The sequence below is a fragment of the Carassius gibelio genome, chromosome A11, assembly GCF_023724105.1.
Source record: "Carassius gibelio isolate Cgi1373 ecotype wild population from Czech Republic chromosome A11, carGib1.2-hapl.c, whole genome shotgun sequence".
Lineage (NCBI taxonomy): Eukaryota > Metazoa > Chordata > Actinopteri > Cypriniformes > Cyprinidae > Carassius > Carassius gibelio.
In genome coordinates, this window is record NC_068381.1 from 26,000,403 (window position 1) to 26,027,438 (window position 27,036).

Sequence of the window (27,036 nt, forward strand, 5' to 3'; positions counted from 1 at the left end):
TATATAATTCAGAAAACCGTCCTTTTGGATAATTCTTGTTTTGCCAAATTATTATCACATTGTTACAGTCACAGAACTAAAGCAACAGGCCACTACAAGGTCCTGCGCCCACGCTGACCACATGTATGGAAAGTGCGCCAGAAGCCCATGGCCAGTTAAAAGTGTCCAGATCCCATATGGTCTAGCGGTTAGGATTCCTGGTTTTCACCCAGGCGGCCCGGGTTCAACTCCCGGTATGGGAATGCATGCTCCTTTTTGCTTCCCTCCTCAAAAATCCAGCAAATCTTCCTGCACCAGAAGTGACTTTTTGGCCAGCAGTAGAGCTACAGAACCCTGATATGTCGAGGTTCTGACTAGCCCTTAGCCCCTTCGATAGCTCAGCTGGTAGAGCGGAGGACTGTAGGTTGGAGTGTTGGCCATCCTTAGGTCGCTGGTTCAACTCCGGCTCGAAGGAGGTGTTTTTTTCATGTTCCCACCAATGTTTTGGCTTGGAGCTGGCTTTCTCACAGCTGTCAGCAGAGCTTGAATTCGCAGTCCACAATTGGAAGGCCAAAGAGCTTTCCCTGAATGGGAATCGAACCCGGGCCGCGGCGGTGAGAGCGCCGAATCCTAACCACTAGACCACCAGGGAGGGATGGTGGGCTGGAGGGCTGGTGGGCTGGAGGGCTGGTAGTCTGTTCTCCTGATAACAAGGTGAGAATGAGCAGACATCAATGCTTGCCACCGTCACATCGAAAACCAACAAGTCTGTAACAATCGGGGGTCTTTACTTTTGGTGGGCCAGTGGCGCAATGGATAACGCATCTGACTACGGATCAGAAGATTCTAGGTTCGACTCCTGGCTGGCTCGCTCTGTGCTTGTTTTTCTCCGGCTTATTTTGTTGTTGTGTTTTTTTTCTCCTAAGTCCAAAAGAAAAGGCAACTCTCTAGGCATTCTTCTATTTTTTCCAAAAAAAGGCACATTCTGCACACCCATTCCGATGTCTAGGGGAGACACGGACATGCTTTGGTATTGCCATTCGTCTCACAAAATGCAGGCTGGTGGGCCAGTTGATTCTAGAATGAACAATTTCATTGCTACTCTGTAACCGCTTTACTACTTTGAAGGGTGCAATGCCATGTGGTTTTGATGTCACAGGCTTGCCATTTTGAAGCCTTATAACTAATTGCCACCTGGACATTGAGAATAATTTGTAATCTGCATTAAACTGAACGAGCGAATAATCAGCATATTAAAAATTGGTCTCACTTTCATTATTAACCTCACAACATGTCAGTTTTGTACCTTGACAGACCGACGATAGGCAGTTTTTCCTCTAGATAACGGTTGCCATGTGTGTTTTCAGATGCATGACACAAGTATTTTCACCTGGACAAGACCTTAATTACCAGTTCGAGGTATAAATTCAGCAATCACAGGATTCTGGCCAAAAAACTGAACCATGTGTGAGTCAACAAACATGTCCCTTGAATGCATGCAACACTATATATTTCAGTAAACCGTCCCTTCGGATGATTCTTGTATTGCCAAATTATTATCACATTGTTACAGTCACACACCAAAAGCAACAGGCCACTACAAAACCCTGCGCCCACACTGGCCACATTTATGGAAAGTGGCCCACAAGCTTGTGGCCAGTTAAAGCTGGCCAGTTCCCATATGGTCTAGCAGTTAGGATTCCTGGTTTTCTCGTACGCAGCCAGGGGTTGACTCCAGTTTTTCCTCTAGATAAAGGTTGCCGTGTGTGTTTTCAAATGGATGACACGAGTATTTTCACTTGGACAAGAGCTTAATTACCAGTTTGAGGAATCAATTCTGCAATCACAGGAATCTGCCCAAATACACTGAACCCCCGGGTTGAGTGAAAAAACAGATTCCCTGAATGCATACAACACTATATAATTCAGAAAACCGTCCTTTTGGATAATTCTTGTTTTGCCAAATTATTATCACATTGTTACAGTCACAGAACTAAAGCAACAGGCCACTACAAGGTCCTGCGCCCACGCTGACCACATGTATGGAAAGTGCGCCAGAAGCCCATGGCCAGTTAAAAGTGTCCAGATCCCATATGGTCTAGCGGTTAGGATTCCTGGTTTTCACCCAGGCGGCCCGGGTTCAACTCCCGGTATGGGAATGCATGCTCCTTTTTGCTTCCCTCCTCAAAAATCCAGCAAATCTTCCTGCACCAGAAGTGACTTTTTGGCCAGCAGTAGAGCTACAGAACCCTGATATGTCGAGGTTCTGACTAGCCCTTAGCCCCTTCGATAGCTCAGCTGGTAGAGCGGAGGACTGTAGGTTGGAGTGTTGGCCATCCTTAGGTCGCTGGTTCAACTCCGGCTCGAAGGAGGTGTTTTTTTCATGTTCCCACCAATGTTTTGGCTTGGAGCTGGCTTTCTCACAGCTGTCAGCAGAGCTTGAATTCGCAGTCCACAATTGGAAGGCCAAAGAGCTTTCCCTGAATGGGAATCGAACCCGGGCCGCGGCGGAGAGAGCGCCGAATCCTAACCACTAGACCACCAGGGAGGGATGGTGGGCTGGAGGGCTGGTGGGCTGGAGGGCTGGTAGTCTGTTCTCCTGATAACAAGGTGAGAATGAGCAGACATCAATGCTTGCCACCGTCACATCGAAAACCAACAAGTCTGTAACAATCGGGGGTCTTTACTTTTGGTGGGCCAGTGGCGCAATGGATAACGCATCTGACTACGGATCAGAAGATTCTAGGTTCGACTCCTGGCTGGCTCGCTCTGTGCTTGTTTTTCTCCGGCTTATTTTGTTGTTGTGTTTTTTTTCTCCTAAGTCCAAAAGAAAAGGCAACTCTCTAGGCATTCTTCTATTTTTTCCAAAAAAAGGCACATTCTGCACACCCATTCCGATGTCTAGGGGAGACACGGACATGCTTTGGTATTGCCATTCGTCTCACAAAATGCAGGCTGGTGGGCCAGTTGATTCTAGAATGAACAATTTCATTGCTACTCTGTAACCGCTTTACTACTTTGAAGGGTGCAATGCCATGTGGTTTTGATGTCACAGGCTTGCCATTTTGAAGCCTTATAACTAATTGCCACCTGGACATTGAGAATAATTTGTAATCTGCATTAAACTGAACGAGCGAATAATCAGCATATTAAAAATTGGTCTCACTTTCATTATTAACCTCACAACATGTCAGTTTTGTACCTTGACAGACCGACGATAGGCAGTTTTTCCTCTAGATAACGGTTGCCATGTGTGTTTTCAGATGCATGACACAAGTATTTTCACCTGGACAAGACCTTAATTACCAGTTCGAGGTATAAATTCAGCAATCACAGGATTCTGGCCAAAAAACTGAACCATGTGTGAGTCAACAAACATGTCCCTTGAATGCATGCAACACTATATATTTCAGTAAACCGTCCCTTCGGATGATTCTTGTATTGCCAAATTATTATCACATTGTTACAGTCACACACCAAAAGCAACAGGCCACTACAAAACCCTGCGCCCACACTGGCCACATTTATGGAAAGTGGCCCACAAGCTTGTGGCCAGTTAAAGCTGGCCAGTTCCCATATGGTCTAGCAGTTAGGATTCCTGGTTTTCTCGTACGCAGCCAGGGGTTGACTCCAGTTTTTCCTCTAGATAAAGGTTGCCGTGTGTGTTTTCAAATGGATGACACGAGTATTTTCACTTGGACAAGAGCTTAATTACCAGTTTGAGGAATCAATTCTGCAATCACAGGAATCTGCCCAAATACACTGAACCCCCGGGTTGAGTGAAAAAACAGATTCCCTGAATGCATACAACACTATATAATTCAGAAAACCGTCCTTTTGGATAATTCTTGTTTTGCCAAATTATTATCACATTGTTACAGTCACAGAACTAAAGCAACAGGCCACTACAAGGTCCTTCGCCCACGCTGACCACATGTATGGAAAGTGCGCCAGAAGCCCATGGCCAGTTTAAAGTGTCCAAATCCCATATGTTCTAGCGGTTAGGATTCCTGGTTTTCACCCAGGCGGCCCGGGTTCAACTCCCGGTATGGGAATGCATGCTCCTTTTTGCTTCCCTCCTCAAAAATCCAGCGAATCTTCCTGCACCAGAAGTGACTTTTTGGCCAGCAGTAGAGCTACAGAACCCTGAAATGTCGAGGATCTGACTAGCCCTTAGCCCCTTCGATAGCTCAGCTGGTAGAGCGGAGGGTTGGAGTGTTGGCCATCCTTATGTCGCTGGTTCAACTCCGGCTCGAAGGAGGTGTTTTTTTCATGTTCCCACCAATTTTTTGGTTTGGAGCTGGCTTTCTCACAGCTGTCAGCAGAGCTTGAATTCGCAGTCCACAATTGGAAGGCAAAAGAGCTTTCCCTGACCGGGAATCGAACCCGGGCCGCGGCGGTGAGAGCGCCGAATCCTAACCACTAGACCACCAGGGAGGGATGGTGGGCTGGAGGGCTGGAGGGCTGGTGGGCTGGTGGGCTGGAGGGCTGGTAGTCTGTTCTCCTGATAACAAAGTGAGAATGAGCAGACATCAATGCTTGCCACCGTCACATCGAAAACCAACAAGTCTGTAACAATCGGGGGTCTTTACTATTGGTGGGCCAGTGGCGCAATGGATAACGCGTCTGACTACGGATCAGAAGATTCTAGGTTCGACCCCTGGCTGGCTCGCTCTGTGCTTGTTTTTCTCCGGCTTATTTTGTTGTTGTGTTTTTTTTCTCCAAAGTCCAAAAGAAAAGGCAACTCTCTAGGCATTCTTCTATTTATTACAAAAAAAGGCACATTCTGCACACCCATTCCGATGTCTAGGGGAGACACGGACATGCTTTGGTATTGCCATTCGTCTCACAAAATGCAGGCTGGTGGGCCAGTTGATTCTAGAATGAACAATTTCATCGCTACTCTGTAACCGCTTTACTACTTTGAAGGGTGCAATGCCATGTGGTTTTGATGTCACAGGCTTGCCATTTTGAAGCCTTATCACTAATTGCCACCTGGACATTGAGAATAATTTGTAATCTGCATTAAACTGAACGAGCGAATAATCAGCATATTAAAAATTGGTCTCACTTTCATTATTAACCTCACAACATGTCAGTTTTGGACCTTGACAGACCGACGATAGGCAGTTTTTCCTCTAGATAACGGTTGCCATGTGTGTTTTCAGATGCATGACACAAGTATTTTCACCTGGACAAGACCTTAATTACCAGTTCGAGGTATAAATTCAGCAATCACAGGATTCTAAACCGTCCCTTCGGATGATTCTTGTATTGCCAAATTATTATCACATTGTTACAGTCACACACCAAAAGCATCAGGCCACTACAAAACACTGCGCCCACACTGGCCACATTTATGGAAAGTGGCCCACAAGCTTGTGGCCAGTTAAAGCTGGCCAGTTCCCATATGGTCTAGCAGTTAGGATTCCTGGTTTTCTTGTACGCAGCCAGGGGTTGACTCCAGTTTTTCCTCTAGATAAAGGTTGCCGTGTGTGTTTTCAAATGGATGACACGAGTATTTTCACTTGGACAAGAGCTTAATTACCAGTTTGAGGAATCAATTCTGCAATCACAGGAATCTGCCCAAATATACTGAACCCCCGGGTTGAGTGAAAAAACAGATTCCCTGAATGCATACAACACTATATAATTCAGAAAACCGTCCTTTTGCATAATTCTTGTTTTGCCAAATTATTATCACATTGTTACAGTCACAGAACTAAAGCAACAGGCCACTACAAGGTCCTGCGCCCACGCTGACCACATGTATGGAAAGTGCGCCAGAAGCCCATGGCCAGTTTAAAGTGTCCAAACCCCATATAGTCTAGCGGTTAGGATTCCTGGTTTTCACCCAGGCGGCCCGGGTTCAACTCCCGGTATGGGAAAGGATGCTCCTTTTTGCTTCCCTCCTCAAAAATCCAGCAATCCTGGAGGGCTGGTAGTCTGTTCTCCTGATAACAAGGTGAGAATGAGCAGACATAAATGCTTGCCACCGTCACATCGAAAACCAACAAGTCTGTAACAATCGGGGTCTTTACTTTTGGTGGGCCAGTGGCGCAATGGATAACGCGTCTGACTACGGATCAGAAGATTCTAGGTTCGACTCCTGGCTGGCTCGCTCTGTGCTTGTTTTTCTCCGGCTTATTTTGTTGTTGTGTTTTTTTTCTCCAAAGTCCAAAAGAAAAGGCAACTCTCTAGGCATTCTTCTATTTTTTCCAAAAAAAGGCACATTCTGCACACCCATTCCGATGTCTAGGGGAGACACGGACATGCTTTGGTATTGCCATTCATCTCACAAAATGCTGGCTGGTGGGCCAGTTGATTCTAGAATGAACAATTTCATCGCTACTCTGTAACCGCTTTACTACTTTGAAGGGTGCAATGCCATGTGGTTTTGATGTCACAGGCTTGCCATTTTGAAGCCTTATCACTAATTGCCACCTGGACATTGAGAATAATTTGTAATCTGCATTAAACTGAACGAGCGAATAATCAGCAATTTTGCGGATTAAAAATTGGTCTCACTTTCATTATTAACCTCACAACATGTCAGTTTTGTACCTTGACAGACCGACGATAGGCAGTTTTTCCTCTAGATAACGGTTGCCATGTGTGTTTTCAGATGCATGACACAAGTATTTTCACCTGGACAAGACCTTAATTACCAGTTCGAGGTATAAATTCAGCAATCACAGGATTCTGGCCAAAAAACTGAACCATGTGTGAGTCAACAAACATGTCCCTTGAATGCATGCAACACTATATATTTCAGTAAACCGTCCCTTCGGATGATTCTTGTATTGCCAAATTATTATCACATTGTTACAGTCACACACCAAAAGCAACAGGCCACTACAAAACCCTGCGCCCACACTGGCCACATTTATGGAAAGTGGCCCACAAGCTTGTGGCCAGTTAAAGCTGGCCAGTTCCCATATGGTCTAGCAGTTAGGATTCCTGGTTTTCTCGTATGCAGCCAGGGGTTGACTCCAGTTTTTCTTCTAGATAAAGGTTGCCGTGTGTGTTTTCAAATGGATGACACGAGTATTTTCACTTGGACAAGAGCTTAATTACCAGTTTGAGGACTCAATTCTGCAATCACAGGAATCTGCCCAAATACACTGAACCCCCGGGTTGAGTGAAAAAACAGATTCCCTGAATGCATACAACACTATATAATTCAGAAAACCGTCCTTTTGGATAATTCTTGTTTTGCCAAATTATTATCACATTGTTACAGTCACAGAACTAAAGCAACAGGCCACTACAAGGTCCTTCGCCCACGCTGACCACATGTATGGAAAGTGCGCCAGAAGCCCATGGCCAGTTTAAAGTGTCCAAACCCCATATGTTCTAGCGGTTAGGATTCCTGGTTTTCACCCAGGCGGCCCGGGTTCAACTCCCGGTATGGGAATGCATGCTCCTTTTTGCTTCCCTCCTCAAAAATCCAGCGAATCTTCCTGCACCAGAAGTGACTTTTTGGCCAGCAGTAGAGCTACAGAACCCTGACATGTCGAGGTTCTGACTAGCCCTTAGCCCCTTTGATAGCTCAGCTGGTAGAGCGGAGGACTTTAGGTTGGAGTGTTGGCCATCCTTATGTCGCTGGTTCAACTCCGGCTCGAAGGAGGTGTTTTTTTCATGTTCCCACCAATGTTTTGGCTTGGAGCTGGCTTTCTCACAGCTGTCAGCAGAGCTTGAATTCGCAGTCCACAATTAGAAGGCAAAAGAGCTTTCCCTGACCGGGAATCGAACCCGGGCCGCGGCGGTGAGAGCGCCGAATCCTAACCACTAGACCACCAGGGAGGGCTGGTGGGCTGGTGGGCTGGTGGGCTGGTGGGCTGGAGGGCTGGTAGTCTGTTCTCCTGATAACAAGGTGAGAATGAGCAGACATCAATGCTTGCCACCGTCACATCGAAAACCAACAAGTCTGTAACAATCGGGGGTCTTTACTATTGGTGGGCCAGTGGCGCTCCATGTCACCTGTAAGTCGTGGTTATTCTTTGTTATGACAGCCAATCACGTTCCCGGCTGCAACCATGAAACTTATGTTTTAGCCAATCAGCGCTCGTATCGCAACCGCGAATTTGCCAATCAGCGCTCGTATCGCAACCGCGAATTTGCCAATCAGCGCCCGTTCCTCATCTGCGATTCTTCGTAGTAAGTAGATCAATTGATAACATTAAAAACTACCGGAGATTTAAGGATCACGGGTGAAGAAGAAGAAGATAACGGTCATCGATTAACTTCTAACCAACATTTGCAATGTAAGTGAGTCTTTTATCAATAAAATTACAATACTGGTGCACAAATATGCATTAATTCATGCTTCAAGAATGCACAGATAATCACGAGTTAATGTAAACTCATGAAGGACTAACTTAAACCATTTATTAATGATTACTACATCAGCAACTAATAAACATTCTATATGATTAATAGATTAAGTAATAAATAAATTGTTACCAGTCAAATGTACTTTAATGTATAAGTTGAGTAATAACATTATATTAACTAATGATTTAAATGTATATGTTAATTACTACAGTGGCCAAAGCTATGCACTTCAACTTCCAGTTGTCAGCTTTAATTAATCTTTAGCTAATGATTTGTAAAGGAAACTGAGGAACTGAGTTATAATATAATATTGTGGTATATTATCTAATTGTCAATGTTTTACTATTTTAAAGGTGAGCTTATTGGAGTGGAATATCTTTTCCAGCAAACTGGTAAAGTTCTGCAGGACTACAAGTTGGCCATTGAAGAGTCAGAGACTACTGAGGTTGGTATAGAGGTGGATGAAGGTTATGCTGAACTTGAGGAGTTTCAGGACATCACTGTCCCCACCTTTGACACTGACCGGACACCTGCTGCCTCTTCACAAGCATCAGTGTCTGCAGCATCTGCAGCATCATTTCCAACTCCTCCAGCAACCAGCCCCAGGTCATCACTGTTTGTGGTCCCTCCATCATCAGTGTCATCTCCTGTCAGCAGCTCACTGCACGCTGAATCAAATCTAGAACTCTTTCCTGGAGCACATAGCTGTGAGTTTTACTAAAGTATTCATAAAGGTTTCGTATTTGTTATCACACTAACTATAAATTTGTATTTATCACATTGAAAGACATAAATACAAATTTAAAATAAATATTTACCTTTTTAATGTTGCCCCAGTGGACTGATTATCTGCAGAAACGGATCGTCCAACATTGGAAGAGAACACTTCACATGATGTAAGGGTCCAGTTTATTTTTTATGTACATTTACATGTGTGTAAGCATAATCTGGGTTACATTGGATGTGCTTTCATGTGAATATTTGTATTCACTGATGCTATCAAAAGTTCCTAAATTATCTTTCATTTTAGGATTCGGTTGGACCTGATAATATTGAGGGGTATGGAGCCGTGCAGGACTTGGCAGAGTTTTTGGTTAGCCTCAGAGACCACCGTCTGGCTTTGTCGGGAGAAGAGTGCATCAAGATCATCTCCCTATGGCAGGCATTGGGGGAGTATGACAAGAAAAAGACCATTTACCCACCACGTAACCAAACCAACCTAAAACAGGGACGATTCAGAGCCACTAAGAAGATTGTGGCCCCAGGTGTGGAGAGCAGCAAAAGGTATGTTACGTTTAGTAAACACAGGGTCTACACATTTTTTTATATAAAATATATATATATATATATATCTGAAACTGGCTGAAATATCACCTACAACTTGTTTTGTTTAGTAAGGATTTCTAGTTAAATTAGTAAAACCTGACACCTTCATGACTAGCTTATCTTCCTGTAGCCTGTTAAGTTCAAACTTAGCCTGATTACAACATAAATTATTAGTTGTGATTTACGTTTTATTCTGACTATATATATTAGGTTGCTAAGTATGTTACATTGCTATGAACACAGTTCCAACTGTACACTGGAATATTTAATTTAGAAGAAACAAGGCAATCATTTCTTAAATCATTAAAATCATTTTGTATCATGTGGAGTCAAATAATTTGTCTTTTACTGTACTTTAGTAAGTAGCCATGTAATAAGTGGGATAATATGCAGTCATTATTGTGAAAAAAAACCTGACTTGCTGACTAACAACACCCTGTAATTATTCCACAACACAGTAGAGAACTGATTTATTGATATGACATTTCAACATCAATCTAAAAACAAAACAAAGAGAGACAACATAACTATGCGCACATATTATAAATGAACATTTAGACAACACAAAGCAAAACAGACAGCATAGGAAAGGTAAAATAAAAATAAGATCACACAATGAAAACAATCTTACATTAATAATATGTATTCTGTTGTAATTTGCAGGTGTTTTGTTGGGGCTCACAGTCCTGCACAGTGGCCTGACTGCAACCGAGTGGTGGAGGCCATTTTCATAAGGCTCTGTGCTCTCTACCCAAACGCGGTGCACTGTGATGGAGTGAGGGTGTCCCGCTTCACTGTGGTAGCATGTGCTTACAAGCACATCCAAGATAGATATATAATATAAACGGTATGTTTATGTTTTTTTATTATTATTTTGGCTAATATATGAAAAGTCCACTACAGTGGTAAAAACAATTTTTATTTACTTTTTTTTTTTTTAAGCAAATATGTCATAATTGTACTGCTGTGGTAAATGTTTGTCTTTGTTTACTATTAATTCTTATTATTTTCTAAGTCTGATGTCAAAATTGCACTGCAAATGTTTGTTTTGGTTTGATATTTATTATATTTTTACACTGATATGTACAAATTTTATTATTGTGGTAAACATTTTTGGTGTATACTGTACAAAATTGCATTACTGTTCTAAATGTTTTATTGGCTTTAAAATATATATGCAGATTAAAAGGGTTGTTAATATTTGCCCTCACACTATTTGTATTCTCACAATATTTGTACATGTATATATATTTGCACTGTTGTTATAATTTTATATATTGACTTTATATTTGCAAATAAAAAGGGTTATTAATCTTTGCACTCACAATGTTTTTGTGCCTATTTCTCACTGTAATTGTAGTTGCAAAAAAAACAAACATTTTTTTAAGTATTCCAGTATTACATAACAGTAAACACACACACACAAAGAAACAGGGACTTCCAGAATAAGTCAGAAAATATAATAATATAATATAATGTTATACTGTAAAAATAATATATTATACTGAAAAAAATGTGTCAGTAAGCGCTGCGTTATTCATGTATTTTGTTATGAAAATGCACAAAAACACAAATCATGTATTTTTGCAATGAATATTCACGTTTTATCTGTCAATTCATTTCAGCTTTTTTTATCCAGTGACCGCTGGATGCCTTTGTCCATATAAGGTATTTCCTGTAGCGTGCGTCACATAGTGGTCACAAGTTGGTGCTTCTACGAGTCCGTTTTGGACGTAATGCGAGAGAGCGCCCTCCGGCGTCCGGTATGAATGAAACGTACATAACTTGATTGTTTACCCTGGAAAGTTCCCAAATTAAAGTGCGGGGGACGAATTTACGTTCGATTAAATTACGGGGGATAATGATGATTACGCACGCGTGCATCAGCAGCGTCAAAACGGACACATTCCAGGAATTCCATCACTGGTCGGAGCGGGCCGCGAACTCGCGTACCTGTTCGTCTTTTAGGATCTTTACCTCGACTAATGGGCGCCGGCCTTGGCGCAATGGATAACGCGTCGGACTACGGATCAGAAGATTCTAGGTTCGACTCCTGGCTGGCTCGCTCTGTGCTTGTTTTTCTCCGGCTTATTTTGTTGTTGTGTTTTTTTTCTCCAAAGTCCAAAAGAAGAGGCAACTCTCTAGGCATTCTTCTATTTTTTCCAAAAAAAGGCACATTCTGCACACCCATTCCGATGTCTAAGGGAGACACGGACATGCTTTGGTATTGCCATTCGTCTCACAAAATGCAGGCTGGTGTGCCAGTTGATTCTAGAATGAACAATTTCATCGCTACTCTGTAACCGCTTTACTACTTTGAAGGGTGCAATGCCATGTGGTTTTGATGTCACAGGCTTGCCCATATGTTCTAGCTGTTAGGATTCCTGGTTTTCACCCAGGCGGCCCGGGTTCAACTCCCGGTATGGGAATGCATGTTCCTTTTTGCTTCCCTCCTCAAAAATCCAGCAAATCTTCCTGCACCAGAAGTGACTTTTTGGCCAGCAGTAGAGCTACAGAACCCTGATATGTTGAGGTTCTGATCCAGCAAATCTTCCTGCACCAGAAGTGACTTTTTGGCCAGCAGTAGAGCTACAGAACCCTGATATGTTGAGGTTCTGATCCAGCAAATCTTCCTGCACCAGAAGTGACTTTTTGGCCAGCAGTAGAGCTACAGAACCCTGATATGTCGAGGTTCTGACTAGCCCTTAGCCCCTTCGATAGCTCAGCTGGTAGAGCGGAGGATTGTAGGTTGGAGTGTTGGCCATCCTTAGGTCGCTGGTTCAACTCCGGCTCGAAGGAGGTGTTTTTTTCATGTTCCCACCAATGTTTTGGCTTGGAGCTGGCTTTCTCACAGCTGTCAGCAGAGCTTGAATTCGCAGTCCACAATTGGAAGGCAAAAGAGCTTTCCCTGACCGGGAATCGAACCCGGGCCGCGGCGGTGAGAGCGCCGAATCCTAACCACTAGACCACCAGGGAGGGATGGTGGGCTGGAGGGCTCGTGGGCTCCTGGGCTGGTGGGCTGGAGGGCTGGAGGGTTGGTAGTCTGTTCTCCTGATAACAAGGTGAGAATGAGCAGACATCAATGCTTGCCACCGTCACATCGAAAACCAACAAGTCTGTAACAATCGGGGGTCTTTACTTTTGGTGGGCCAGTGGCGCAATGGATAACGCATCTGACTACGGATCAGAAGATTCTAGGTTCGACTCCTGGCTGGCTCGCTCTGTGCTTGTTTTTCTCCGGCTTATTTTGTTGTTGTGTTTTTTTTCTCCAAAGTCCAAAAGAAAAGGCAACTCTCTAGGCATTCTTCTATTTTTTCCAAAAAAAGGCACATTCTGCACACCCATTCCGATGTCTAGGGGAGACACGGACATGCTTTGGTATTGCCATTCGTCTCACAAAATGCAGGCTGGTGGGCCAGTTGATTCTAGAATGAACAATTTCATCGCTACTCTGTAACCGCTTTACTACTTTGAAGGGTGCAATGCCATGTGGTTTTGATGTCACAGGCTTGCCATTTTGAAGCCTTATCACTAATTGCCACCTGGACATTGAGAATAATTTGTAATCTGCATTAAACTGAACGAGCGAATAATCAGCATATTAAAAATTGGTCTCACTTTCATTATTAACCTCACAACATGTCAGTTTTGTACCTTGACAGACCGACGATAGGCAGTTTTTCCTCTAGATAACGGTTGCCATGTGTGTTTTCAGATGCATGACACAAGTATTTTCACCTGGACAAGACCTTAATTACCAGTTCGAGGTATAAATTCAGCAATCACAGGATTCTAAACTGTCCCTTCGGATGATTCTTGTATTGCCAAATTATTATCACATTGTTACAGTCACACACCAAAAGCAACAGGCCACTACAAAACCCTGCGCCCACACTGGCCACATTTATGGAAAGTGGCCCACAAGCTTGTGGCCAGTTAAAGCTGGCCAGTTCCCATATGGTCTAGCAGTTAGGATTCCTGGTTTTCTTGTACGCAGCCAGGGGTTGACTCCAGTTTTTCCTCTAGATAAAGGTTGCCGTGTGTGTTTTCAGATGCATGACACAAGTATTTTCACCTGGACAAGACCTTAATTACCAGTTCGAGGTATAAATTCAGCAATCACAGGATTCTAAACTGTCCCTTCGGATGATTCTTGTATTGCCAAATTATTATCACATTGTTACAGTCACACACCAAAAGCAACAGGCCACTACAAAACCCTGCGCCCACACTGGCCACATTTATGGAAAGTGGCCCACAAGCTTGTGGCCAGTTAAAGCTGGCCAGTTCCCATATGGTCTAGCAGTTAGGATTCCTGGTTTTCTTGTACGCAGCCAGGGGTTGACTCCAGTTTTTCCTCTAGATAAAGGTTGCCGTGTGTGTTTTCAAATGGATGACACGAGTATTTTCACTTGGACAAGAGCTTAATTACCAGTTTGAGGAATCAATTCTGCAATCACAGGAATCTGCCCAAATATACTGAACCCCCGGGTTGAGTGAAAAAACAGATTCCCTGAATGCATACAACACTATATAATTCAGAAAACCGTCCTTTTGCATAATTCTTGTTTTGCCAAATTATTATCACATTGTTACAGTCACAGAACTAAAGCAACAGGCCACTACAAGGTCCTGCGCCCACGCTGACCACATGTATGGAAAGTGCACCAGAAGCCCATGGCCAGTTTAAAGTGTCCAAACCCCATATGGTCTAGCGGTTAGGATTCCTGGTTTTCACCCAGGCGGCCCGGGTTCAACTCCCGGTATGGGAAAGGATGCTCCTTTTTGCTTCCCTCCTCAAAAATCCAGCAATCCTGGAGGGCTGGTAGTCTGTTCTCCTGATAACAAGGTGAGAATGAGCAGACATAAATGCTTGCCACCGTCACATCGAAAACCAACAAGTCTGTAACAATCGGGGGTCTTTACTTTTGGTGGGCCAGTGGCGCAATGGATAACGCGTCTGACTACGGATCAGAAGATTCTAGGTTCGACTCCTGGCTGGCTCGCTCTGTGCTTGTTTTTCTCCGGCTTATTTTGTTGTTGTGTTTTTTTTCTCCAAAGTCCAAAAGAAAAGGCAACTCTCTAGGCATTCTTCTATTTTTTCCAAAAAAAGGCACATTCTGCACACCCATTCCGATGTCTAGGGGAGACACGGACATGCTTTGGTATTGCCATTCATCTCACAAAATGCTGGCTGGTGGGCCAGTTGATTCTAGAATGAACAATTTCATCGCTACTCTGTAACCGCTTTACTACTTTGAAGGGTGCAATGCCATGTGGTTTTGATGTCACAGGCTTGCCATTTTGAAGCCTTATCACTAATTGCCACCTGGACATTGAGAATAATTTGTAATCTGCATTAAACTGAACGAGCGAATAATCAGCAATTTTGCGGATTAAAAATTGGTCTCACTTTCATTATTAACCTCACAACATGTCAGTTTTGTACCTTGACAGACCGACGATAGGCAGTTTTTCCTCTAGATAACGGTTGCCATGTGTGTTTTCAGATGCATGACACAAGTATTTTCACCTGGACAAGACCTTAATTACCAGTTCGAGGTATAAATTCAGCAATCACAGGATTCTGGCCAAAAAACTGAACCATGTGTGAGTCAACAAACATGTCCCTTGAATGCATGCAACACTATATATTTCAGTAAACCGTCCCTTCGGATGATTCTTGTATTGCCAAATTATTATCACATTGTTACAGTCACACACCAAAAGCAACAGGCCACTACAAAACCCTGCGCCCACACTGGCCACATTTATGGAAAGTGGCCCACAAGCTTGTGGCCAGTTAAAGCTGGCCAGTTCCCATATGGTCTAGCAGTTAGGATTCCTGGTTTTCTCGTATGCAGCCAGGGGTTGACTCCAGTTTTTCTTCTAGATAAAGGTTGCCGTGTGTTTTCAAATGGATGACACGAGTATTTTCACTTGGACAAGAGCTTAATTACCAGTTTGAGGACTCAATTCTGCAATCACAGGAATCTGCCCAAATACACTGAACCCCCGGGTTGAGTGAAAAAACAGATTCCCTGAATGCATACAACACTATATAATTCAGAAAACCGTCCTTTTGGATAATTCTTGTTTTGCCAAATTATTATCACATTGTTACAGTCACAGAACTAAAGCAACAGGCCACTACAAGGTCCTTCGCCCACGCTGACCACATGTATGGAAAGTGCGCCAGAAGCCCATGGCCAGTTTAAAGTGTCCAAACCCCATATGTTCTAGCGGTTAGGATTCTTGGTTTTCACCCAGGCGGCCCGGGTTCAACTCCCGGTATGGGAATGCATGCTCCTTTTTGCTTCCCTCCTCAAAAATCCAGCGAATCTTCCTGCACCAGAAGTGACTTTTTGGCCAGCAGTAGAGCTACAGAACCCTGACATGTCGAGGTTCTGACTAGCCCTTAGCCCCTTTGATAGCTCAGCTGGTAGAGCGGAGGACTTTAGGTTGGAGAAACAGGGACTTCCAGAATAAGTCAGAAAATATAATAATATAATATAATGTTATACTGTAAAAATAATATATTATACTGAAAAAAATGTGTCAGTAAGCGCTGCGTTATTCATGTATTTTGTTATGAAAATGCACAAAAACACAAATCATGTATTTTTGCAATGAATATTCACGTTTTATCTGTCAATTCATTTCAGCTTTTTTTATCCAGTGACCGCTGGATGCCTTTGTCCATATAAGGTATTTCCTGTAGCGTGCGTCACATAGTGGTCACAAGTTGGTGCTTCTACGAGTCCGTTTTGGACTTAATGCGAGAGAGCGCCCTCCGGTGTCCGGTATGAATGAAACGTACATAACTTGATTGTTTACCCTGGAAAGTTCCCAAATTAAAGTGCGGGGGACGAATTTACGTTCGATTAAATTACGGGGGATAATGATGATTACGCACGCGTGCATCAGCAGCGTCAAAACGGACACATTCCAGGAATTCCATCACTGGTCGGAGCGGGCCGCGAACTCGCGTACCTCTTCGTCTTTTAGGATCTTTACCTCGACTAATGGGCGCCGGCCTTGGCGCAATGGATAACGCGTCGGACTACGGATCAGAAGATTCTAGGTTCGACTCCTGGCTGGCTCGCTCTGTGCTTGTTTTTCTCCGGCTTATTTTGTTGTTGTGTTTTTTTTCTCCAAAGTCCAAAAGAAAAGGCAACTCTCTAGGCATTCTTCTATTTTTTCCAAAAAAAGGCACATTCTGCACACCCATTCCGATGTCTAGGGGAGACACGGACATGCTTTGGTATTGCCATTCGTCTCACAAAATGCAGGCTGGTGTGCCAGTTGATTCTAGAATGAACAATTTCATCGCTACTCTGTAACCGCTTTACTACTTTGAAGGGTGCAATGCCATGTGGTTTTGATGTCACAGGCTTGCCCATATGTTCTAGCTGTTAGGATTCCTGGTTTTCACCCAGGCGGCCCGGGTTCAACTCCCGGTATGGGAATGCATGCTCCTTTTTGCTTCCCTCCTCAAAAATCCAGCAAATCTTCCTGCACCAGAAGTGACTTTTTGGCCAGCAGTAGAGCTACAGAACCCTGATATGCTGAGGTTCTGATCCAGCAAATCTTCCTGCACCAGAAGTGACTTTTTGGCCAGCAGTAGAGCTACAGAACCCTGATATGTCGAGGTTCTGACTAGCCCTTAGCCCCTTCGATAGCTCAGCTGGTAGAGCGGAGGATTGTAGGTTGGAGTGTTGGCCATCCTTATGTCGCTGGTTCAACTCCGGCTCGAAGGAGGTGTTTTTTTCATGTTCCCACCAATGTTTTGGCTTGGAGCTGGCTTTCTCAAAGCTGTCAGCAGAGCTTGAATTCGCAGTCCACAATTAGAAGGCAAAAGAGCTTTCCCTGACCGGGAATCGAACCCGGGCCGCGGCGGTGAGAGCGCCGAATCCTAACCACTAGACCACCAGGGAGGGCTGGTGGGCTGGAGGGCTGGTGGGCTAGTGGGCTGGTGGGCTGGAGGGCTGGTAGTCTGTTCTCCTGATAACAAGGTGAGAATGAGCAGACATCAATGCTTGCCACCGTCACATCGAAAACCAACAAGTCTGTAACAATCGGGGGTCTTTACTATTGGTGGGCCAGTGGCGCTCCATGTCACCTGTAAGTCGTGGTTATTCTTTGTTATGACAGCCAATCACGTTCCCGGCTGCAACCATGAAACTTATGTTTTAGCCAATCAGCGCTCGTATCGCAACCGCGAATTTGCCAATCAGCGCTCGTATCGCAACCGCGAATTTGCCAATCAGCGCCCGTTCCTCATCTGCGATTCTTCGTAGTAAGTAGATCAATTGATAACATTAAAAACTACCGGAGATTTAAGGATCACGGGTGAAGAAGAAGAAGATAACGGTCATCGATTAACTTCTAACCAACATTTGCAATGTAAGTGAGTCTTTTATCAATAAAATTACAATACTGGTGCACAAATATGCATTAATTCATGCTTCAAGAATGCACAGATAATCACGAGTTAATGTAAACTCATGAAGGACTAACTTAAACCATTTATTAATGATTACTACATCAGCAACTAATAAACATTCTATATGATTAATAGATTAAGTAATAAATAAATTGTTACCAGTCAAATGTACTTTAATGTATAAGTTGAGTAATAACATTATATTAACTAATGATTTAAATGTATATGTTAATTACTACAGTGGCCAAAGCTATGCACTTCAACTTCCAGTTGTCAGCTTTAATTAATCTTTAGCTAATGATTTGTAAAGGAAACTGAGGAACTGAGTTATAATATAATATTGTGGTATATTATCTAATTGTCAATGTTTTACTATTTTAAAGGTGAGCTTATTGGAGTGGAATATCTTTACCAGCAAACTGGTAAAGTTCTGCAGGACTACAAGTTGGCCATTGAAGAGTCAGAGACTACTGAGGTTGGTATAGAGGTGGATGAAGGTTATGCTGAACTTGAGGAGTTTCAGGACATCACTGTCCCCACCTTTGACACTGACCGGACACCTGCTGCCTCTTCACAAGCATCAGTGTCTGCAGCATCTGCAGCATCATTTCCAACTCCTCCAGCAACCAGCCCCACGTCATCACTGTTTGTGGTCCCTCCATCATCAGTGTCATCTCCTGTCAGCAGCTCACTGCACGCTGAATCAAATCTAGAACTCTTTCCTGGAGCACATAGCTGTGAGTTTTACTAAAGTATTCATAAAGGTTTCGTATTTGTTATCACACTAACTATAAATTTGTATTTATCACATTGAAAGACATAAATACAAATTTAAAATAAATATTTACCTTTTTAATGTTGCCCCAGTGGACTGATTATCTGCAGAAACGGATCGTCCAACATTGGAAGAGAACACTTCACATGATGTAAGGGTCCAGTTTATTTTTTATGTACATTTACATGTGTGTAAGCATAATCTGGGTTACATTGGATGTGCTTTCATGTGAATATTTGTATTCACTGATGCTATCAAAAGTTCCTAAATTATCTTTCATTTTAGGATTCGGTTGGACCTGATAATATTGAGGGGTATGGAGCCGTGCAGGACTTGGCAGAGTTTTTGGTTAGCCTCAGAGACCACCGTCTGGCTTTGTCGGGAGAAGAGTGCATCAAGATCATCTCCCTATGGCAGGCATTGGGGGAGTATGACAAGAAAAAGACCATTTACCCACCACGTAACCAAACCAACCTAAAACAGGGACGATTCAGAGCCACTAAGAAGATTGTGGCCCCAGGTGTGGAGAGCAGCAAAAGGTATGTTACGTTTAGTAAACACAGGGTCTACACATTTTTTTATATAAAATATATATATATATATATATCTGAAACTGGCTGAAATATCACCTACAACTTGTTTTGTTTAGTAAGGATTTCTAGTTAAATTAGTAAAACCTGACACCTTCATGACTAGCTTATCTTCCTGTAGCCTGTTAAGTTCAAACTTAGCCTGATTACAACATAAATTATTAGTTGTGATTTACGTTTTATTCTGACTATATATATTAGGTTGCTAAGTATGTTACATTGCTATGAACACAGTTCCAACTGTACACTGGAATATTTAATTTAGAAGAAACAAGGCAATCATTTCTTAAATCATTAAAATCATTTTGTATCATGTGGAGTCAAATAATTTGTCTTTTACTGTACTTTAGTAAGTAGCCATGTAATAAGTGGGATAATATGCAGTCATTATTGTGAAAAAAAACCTGACTTGCTGACTAACAACACCCTGTAATTATTCCACAACACAGTAGAGAACTGATTTATTGATATGACATTTCAACATCAATCTAAAAACAAAACAAAGAGAGACAACATAACTATGCGCACATATTATAAATGAACATTTAGACAACACAAAGCAAAACAGACAGCATAGGAAAGGTAAAATAAAAATAAGATCACACAATGAAAACAATCTTACATTAATAATATGTATTCTGTTGTAATTTGCAGGTGTTTTGTTGGGGCTCACAGTCCTGCACAGTGGCCTGACTGCAACCGAGTGGTGGAGGCCATTTTCATAAGGCTCTGTGCTCTCTACCCAAACGCGGTGCACTGTGATGGAGTGAGGGTGTCCCGCTTCACTGTGGTAGCATGTGCTTACAAGCACATCCAAGATAGATATATAATATAAACGGTATGTTTATGTTTTTTTATTATTATTTTGGCTAATATATGAAAAGTCCACTACAGTGGTAAAAACAATTTTTATTTACTTTTTTTTTTTAAGCAAATATGTCATAATTGTACTGCTGTGGTAAATGTTTGTCTTTGTTTACTATTAATTCTTATTATTTTCTAAGTCTGATGTCAAAATTGCACTGCAAATGTTTGTTTTGGTTTGATATTTATTATATTTTTACACTGATATGTACAAATTTTATTATTGTGGTAAACATTTTTGGTGTATACTGTACAAAATTGCATTACTGTTCTAAATGTTTTATTGGCTTTAAAATATATATGCAGATTAAAAGGGTTGTTAATATTTGCCTTCACACTATTTGTATTCTCACAATATTTGTACATGTATATATATTTGCACTGTTGTTATAATTTTATATATTGACTTTATATTTGCAAATAAAAAGGGTTATTAATCTTTGCACTCACAATGTTTTTGTGCCTATTTCTCACTGTAATTGTAGTTGCAAAAAAAACAAACATTTTTTTAAGTATTCCAGTATTACATAACAGTAAACACACACACACAAAGAAACAGGGACTTCCAGAATAAGTCAGAAAATATAATAATATAATATAATGTTATACTGTAAAAATAATATATTATACTGAAAAAAATGTGTCAGTAAGCGCTGCGTTATTCATGTATTTTGTTATGAAAATGCACAAAAACACAAATCATGTATTTTTGCAATGAATATTCACGTTTTATCTGTCAATTCATTTCAGCTTTTTTTATCCAGTGACCGCTGGATGCCTTTGTCCATATAAGGTATTTCCTGTAGCGTGCGTCACATAGTGGTCACAAGTTGGTGCTTCTACGAGTCCGTTTTGGACTTAATGCGAGAGAGCGCCCTCCGGTGTCCGGTATGAATGAAACGTACATAACTTGATTGTTTACCCTGGAAAGTTCCCAAATTAAAGTGCGGGGGACGAATTTACGTTCGATTAAATTACGGGGGATAATGATGATTACGCACGCGTGCATCAGCAGCGTCAAAACGGACACATTCCAGGAATTCCATCACTGGTCGGAGCGGGCCGCGAACTCGCGTACCTCTTCGTCTTTTAGGATCTTTACCTCGACTAATGGGCGCCGGCCTTGGCGCAATGGATAACGCGTCGGACTACGGATCAGAAGATTCTAGGTTCGACTCCTGGCTGGCTCGCTCTGTGCTTGTTTTTCTCCGGCTTATTTTGTTGTTGTGTTTTTTTTCTCCAAAGTCCAAAAGAAAAGGCAACTCTCTAGGCATTCTTCTATTTTTTCCAAAAAAAGGCACATTCTGCACACCCATTCCGATGTCTAGGGGAGACACGGACATGCTTTGGTATTGCCATTCGTCTCACAAAATGCAGGCTGGTGTGCCAGTTGATTCTAGAATGAACAATTTCATCGCTACTCTGTAACCGCTTTACTACTTTGAAGGGTGCAATGCCATGTGGTTTTGATGTCACAGGCTTGCCCATATGTTCTAGCTGTTAGGATTCCTGGTTTTCACCCAGGCGGCCCGGGTTCAACTCCCGGTATGGGAATGCATGCTCCTTTTTGCTTCCCTCCTCAAAAATCCAGCAAATCTTCCTGCACCAGAAGTGACTTTTTGGCCAGCAGTAGAGCTACAGAACCCTGATATGCTGAGGTTCTGATCCAGCAAATCTTCCTGCACCAGAAGTGACTTTTTGGCCAGCAGTAGAGCTACAGAACCCTGATATGTCGAGGTTCTGACTAGCCCTTAGCCCCTTCGATAGCTCAGCTGGTAGAGCGGAGGATTGTAGGTTGGAGTGTTGGCCATCCTTAGGTCGCTGGTTCAACTCCGGCTCGAAGGAGGTGTTTTTTTCATGTTCCCACCAATGTTTTGGCTTGGAGCTGGCTTTCTCACAGCTGTCAGCAGAGCTTGAATTCGCAGTCCACAATTGGAAGGCAAAAGAGCTTTCCCTGACCGGGAATCGAACCCGGGCCGCGGCGGTGAGAGCGCCGAATCCTAACCACTAGACCACCAGGGAGGGATGGTGGGCTGGAGGGCTCGTGGGCTGCTGGGCTGGTGGGCTGGAGGGCTGGAGGGTTGGTAGTCTGTTCTCCTGATAACAAGGTGAGAATGAGCAGACATCAATGCTTGCCACCGTCACATCGAAAACCAACAAGTCTGTAACAATCGGGGGTCTTTACTTTTGGTGGGCCAGTGGCGCAATGGATAACGCATCTGACTACGGATCAGAAGATTCTAGGTTCGACTCCTGGCTGGCTCGCTCTGTGCTTGTTTTTCTCCGGCTTATTTTGTTGTTGTGTTTTTTTTCTCCAAAGTCCAAAAGAAAAGGCAACTCTCTAGGCATTCTTCTATTTTTTCCAAAAAAAGGCACATTCTGCACACCCATTCCGATGTCTAGGGGAGACACGGACATGCTTTGGTATTGCCATTCGTCTCACAAAATGCAGGCTGGTGGGCCAGTTGATTCTAGAATGAACAATTTCATCGCTACTCTGTAACCGCTTTACTACTTTGAAGGGTGCAATGCCATGTGGTTTTGATGTCACAGGCTTGCCATTTTGAAGCCTTATCACTAATTGCCACCTGGACATTGAGAATAATTTGTAATCTGCATTAAACTGAACGAGCGAATAATCAGCATATTAAAAATTGGTCTCACTTTCATTATTAACCTCACAACATGTCAGTTTTGTACCTTTACAGACCGACGATAGGCAGTTTTTCCTCTAGATAACGGTTGCCATGTGTGTTTTCAGATGCATGACACAAGTATTTTCACCTGGACAAGACCTTAATTACCAGTTCGAGGTATAAATTCAGCAATCACAGGATTCTGGCCAAAAAACTGAACCATGTGTGAGTCAACAAACATGTCCCTTGAATGCATGCAACACTATATATTTCAGTAAACCGTCCCTTCGGATGATTCTTGTATTGCCAAATTATTATCACATTGTTACAGTCACACACCAAAAGCAACAGGCCACTACAAAACCCTGCGCCCACACTGGCCACATTTATGGAAAGTGGCCCACAAGCTTGTGGCCAGTTAAAGCTGGCCAGTTCCCATATGGTCTAGCAGTTAGGATTCCTGGTTTTCTTGTACGCAGCCAGGGGTTGACTCCAGTTTTTCCTCTAGATAAAGGTTGCCGTGTGTGTTTTCAAATGGATGACACGAGTATTTTCACTTGGACAAGAGCTTAATTACCAGTTTGAGGAATCAATTCTGCAATCACAGGAATCTGCCCAAATACACTGAACCCCCGGGTTGAGTGAAAAAACAGATTCCCTGAATGCATACAACACTATATAATTCAGAAAACCGTCCTTTTGGATAATTCTTGTTTTGCCAAATTATTATCACATTGTTACAGTCACAGAACTAAAGCAACAGGCCACTACAAGGTCCTGCGCCCACGCTGACCACATGTATGGAAAGTGCGCCAGAAGCCCATGGCCAGTTTAAAGTGTCCAAATCCCATATGGTCTAGCGGTTAGGATTCCTGGTTTTCACCCAGGTGGCTCGGGTTCAACTCCCGGTATGGGAATGGATGCTCCTTTTTGCTTCCCTCCTCAAAAATCCAGCAAATCTTCCTGCACCAGAAGTGACTTTTTGGCCAGCAGTAGAGCTACAGAACCCTGATATGTCGAGGTTCTGATCCAGCAAGACTTCCTGCACCAGAAGTGACTTTTTGGCCAGCAGTAGAGCTACAGAACCCTGACATGTCGAGGTTCTGACTAGCCCTTAGCCCCTTCGATAGCTCAGCTGGTAGAGCGGAGGACTGTAGGTTGGAGTGTTGGCCATCCTTATGTCGCTGGTTCAACTCCGGCTCGAAGGAGGTGTTTTTTTCATGTTCCCACCAATTTTTTGGTTTGGAGCTGGCTTTCTCACAGCTGTCAGCAGAGCTTGAATTCGCAGTCCACAATTGGAAGGCAAAAGAGCTTTCCCTGACCGGGAATCGAACCCGGGCCGCGGCGGTGAGAGCGCCGAATCCTAACCACTAGACCACCAGGGAGGGATGGTGGGCTGGAGGGCTCGTGGGCTGCTGAGGTGGTGGGCTGGAGGGCTGGAGGGCTGGTAGTCTGTTCTCCTGATAACAAGGTGAGAATGAGCAGACATCAATGCTTGCCACCGTCACATCGAAAACCAACAAGTCTGTAACAATCGGGGGTCTTTACTTTTGGTGGGCCAGTGGCGCAATGGATAACGCATCTGACTACGGATCAGAAGATTCTAGGTTCGACTCCTGGCTGGCTCGCTCTGTGCTTGTTTTTCTCCGGCTTATTTTGTTGTTGTGTTTTTTTTCTCCAAAGTCCAAAAGAAAAGGCAACTCTCTAGGCATTCTTCTATTTTTTCCAAAAAAAGGCACATTCTGCACACCCATTCCGATGTCTAGGGGAGACACGGACATGCTTTGGTATTGCCATTCGTCTCACAAAATGCAGGCTGGTGGGCCAGTTGATTCTAGAATGAACAATTTCATCGCTACTCTGTAACCGCTTTACTACTTTGAAGGGTGCAATGCCATGTGGTTTTGATGTCACAGGCTTGCCATTTTGAAGCCTTATCACTAATTGCCACCTGGACATTGAGAATAATTTGTAATCTGCATTAAACTGAACGAGCGAATAATCAGCATATTAAAAATTGGTCTCACTTTCATTATTAACCTCACAACATGTCAGTTTTGTACCTTGACAGACCGACGATAGGCAGTTTTTCCTCTAGATAACGGTTGCCGTGTGTGTTTTCAGATGCATGACACAAGTATTTTCACCTGGACAAGACCTTAATTACCAGTTCGAGGTATAAATTCAGCAATCACAGGATTCTGGCCAAAAAACTGAACCATGTGTGAGTCAACAAACATGTCCCTTGAATGCATGCAACACTATATATTTCAGTAAACCGTCCCTTCGGATGATTCTTGTATTGGCAAATTATTATCACATTGTTACAGTCACACACCAAAAGCAACAGGCCACTACAAAACCCTGCGCCCACACTGGCCACATTTATGGAAAGTGGCCCACAAGCTTGTGGCCAGTTAAAGCTGGCCAGTTCCCATATGGTCTAGCAGTTAGGATTCCTGGTTTTCTCGTACGCAGCCAGGGGTTGACTCCAGTTTTCCTCTAGATAAAGGTTGCCGTGTGTGTTTTCAAATGGATGACTCGAGTATTTTCACTTGGACAAGAGCTTAATTACCAGTTTGAGGAATCAATTCTGCAATCACAGGAATCTGCCCAAATACACTGAACCCCCGGGTTGAGTGAAAAAACAGATTCCCTGAATGCATACAACACTATATAATTCAGAAAACCGTCCTTTTGGATAATTCTTGTTTTGCCAAATTATTATCACATTGTTACAGTCACAGAACTAAAGCAACAGGCCACTACAAGGTCCTGCGCCCACGCTGACCACATGTATGGAAAGTGCGCCAGAAGCCCATGGCCAGTTTAAAGTGTCCAAATCCCATATGGTCTAGCGGTTAGGATTCCTGGTTTTCACCCAGGCGGCCCGGGTTCAACTCCCGGTATGGGAATGCATGCTCCTTTTTGCTTCCCTCCTCAAAAATCCAGCAAATCTTCCTGCACCAGAAGTGACTTTTTGGCCAACAGTAGAGCTACAGAACCCTGATATGTCGAGGTTCTGATCCAGCAAATCTTCCTGCACCAGAAGTGACTTTTTGGCCAGCAGTAGAGCTACAGAACCCTGATATGTCGAGGTTCTGACTAGCCCTTAGCCCCTTCGATAGCTCAGCTGGTAGAGCGGAGGACTGTAGGTTGGAGTGTTGGCCATCCTTAGGTCGCTGGTTCAACTCCGGCTCGAAGGAGGTGTTTTTTTTCATGTTCCCACCAATTTTTTGGTTTGGAGCTGGCTTTCTCACAGCTGTCAGCAGAGCTTGAATTCGCAGTCCACAATTGGAAGGCAAAAGAGCTTTCCCTGACCGGGAATCGAACCCGGGCCGCGGCGGTGAGAGCGCTGAATCCTAACCACTAGACCACCAGGGAGGGATGGTGGGCTGGTGGGCTGGAGGGCTGGTGGGCTGGTGGGCTGGTAGTATGTTCTCCTGATAACAAGGTGAGAATGAGCAGACATCAATGCTTGCCACCGTCACATCGAAAACCAACAAGTCTGTAACAATCGGGGGTCTCTACTAATGGTGGGCCAGTGGCGCAATGGATAACGCGTCTGACTACGGATCAGAAGATTCTAGGTTCGACTCCTGGCTGGCTCGCTCTGTGCTTGCTTTTCTCCGGCTTATTTTGTTGTTGTGTTTTTTTTCTCCAAAGTCCAAAAGAAAAGGCAACTCTCTAGGCATTCTTCTATTTTTTCCAAAAAAAGGCACATTCTGCACACCCATTCCGATGTCTAGGGGAGACACGGACATGCTTTGGTATTGCCATTCGTCTCACAAAATGCAGGCTGGTGGGCCAGTTGATTCTAGAATGAACAATTTCATCGCTACTCTGTAACCGCTTTACTACTTTGAAGGGTGCAATGCCATGTGGTTTTGATGTCACAGGCTTGCCATTTTGAAGCCTTATCACTAATTGCCACCTGGGCATTGAGAATAATTTGTAATCTGCATTAAACTGAACGAGCGAATAATCAGCAATTTTGCGGATTAAAAGTTGGTCTCACTTTCATTATTAACCTCACAACATGTCAGTTTTGTACCTTGACAGACCGACGATAGGCAGTTTTTC

The 27,036-nt window shown here is 43.3% G+C and overlaps 13 non-coding genes across 13 annotated transcripts; 7 read left to right on the plus strand and 6 right to left on the minus strand.

The window, feature by feature from the left end:
• The first annotated feature begins 170 nt into the window (after positions 1 to 170).
• On the plus strand, positions 171 to 242 carry trnae-uuc (transfer RNA glutamic acid (anticodon UUC)). Its single transcript has one exon. It is a non-coding gene; the product is annotated as a tRNA-Glu (tRNA).
• Positions 243 to 2,066: 1,824 nt separating this feature from the next.
• trnae-uuc (transfer RNA glutamic acid (anticodon UUC)) lies at positions 2,067 to 2,138 on the plus strand. Its single transcript has one exon. It is a non-coding gene; the product is annotated as a tRNA-Glu (tRNA).
• Positions 2,139 to 4,158: 2,020 nt separating this feature from the next.
• Positions 4,159 to 4,239, plus strand: trnas-gga (transfer RNA serine (anticodon GGA)). Its single transcript is given in 2 exon segments — positions 4,159 to 4,195; positions 4,204 to 4,239. It is a non-coding gene; the product is annotated as a tRNA-Ser (tRNA).
• Positions 4,240 to 4,344: 105 nt separating this feature from the next.
• Positions 4,345 to 4,416, minus strand: trnae-cuc (transfer RNA glutamic acid (anticodon CUC)). Its single transcript has one exon. It is a non-coding gene; the product is annotated as a tRNA-Glu (tRNA).
• Positions 4,417 to 6,027: 1,611 nt separating this feature from the next.
• On the plus strand, positions 6,028 to 6,100 carry trnar-acg (transfer RNA arginine (anticodon ACG)). The gene has a single exon. It is a non-coding gene; the product is annotated as a tRNA-Arg (tRNA).
• A 1,613-nt stretch (positions 6,101 to 7,713) lies between these two features.
• On the minus strand, positions 7,714 to 7,785 carry trnae-cuc (transfer RNA glutamic acid (anticodon CUC)). The gene has a single exon. It is a non-coding gene; the product is annotated as a tRNA-Glu (tRNA).
• Positions 7,786 to 12,546: 4,761 nt separating this feature from the next.
• trnae-cuc (transfer RNA glutamic acid (anticodon CUC)) lies at positions 12,547 to 12,618 on the minus strand. Its single transcript has one exon. It is a non-coding gene; the product is annotated as a tRNA-Glu (tRNA).
• A 1,957-nt stretch (positions 12,619 to 14,575) lies between these two features.
• On the plus strand, positions 14,576 to 14,648 carry trnar-acg (transfer RNA arginine (anticodon ACG)). The gene has a single exon. It is a non-coding gene; the product is annotated as a tRNA-Arg (tRNA).
• Positions 14,649 to 17,507: 2,859 nt separating this feature from the next.
• Positions 17,508 to 17,579, minus strand: trnae-cuc (transfer RNA glutamic acid (anticodon CUC)). Its single transcript has one exon. It is a non-coding gene; the product is annotated as a tRNA-Glu (tRNA).
• A 4,688-nt stretch (positions 17,580 to 22,267) lies between these two features.
• On the minus strand, positions 22,268 to 22,339 carry trnae-cuc (transfer RNA glutamic acid (anticodon CUC)). Its single transcript has one exon. It is a non-coding gene; the product is annotated as a tRNA-Glu (tRNA).
• A 1,927-nt stretch (positions 22,340 to 24,266) lies between these two features.
• On the minus strand, positions 24,267 to 24,338 carry trnae-cuc (transfer RNA glutamic acid (anticodon CUC)). Its single transcript has one exon. It is a non-coding gene; the product is annotated as a tRNA-Glu (tRNA).
• Positions 24,339 to 25,796: 1,458 nt separating this feature from the next.
• On the plus strand, positions 25,797 to 25,868 carry trnae-uuc (transfer RNA glutamic acid (anticodon UUC)). The gene has a single exon. It is a non-coding gene; the product is annotated as a tRNA-Glu (tRNA).
• A 623-nt stretch (positions 25,869 to 26,491) lies between these two features.
• trnar-acg (transfer RNA arginine (anticodon ACG)) lies at positions 26,492 to 26,564 on the plus strand. The gene has a single exon. It is a non-coding gene; the product is annotated as a tRNA-Arg (tRNA).
• The last annotated feature ends 472 nt before the right edge of the window (positions 26,565 to 27,036 follow it).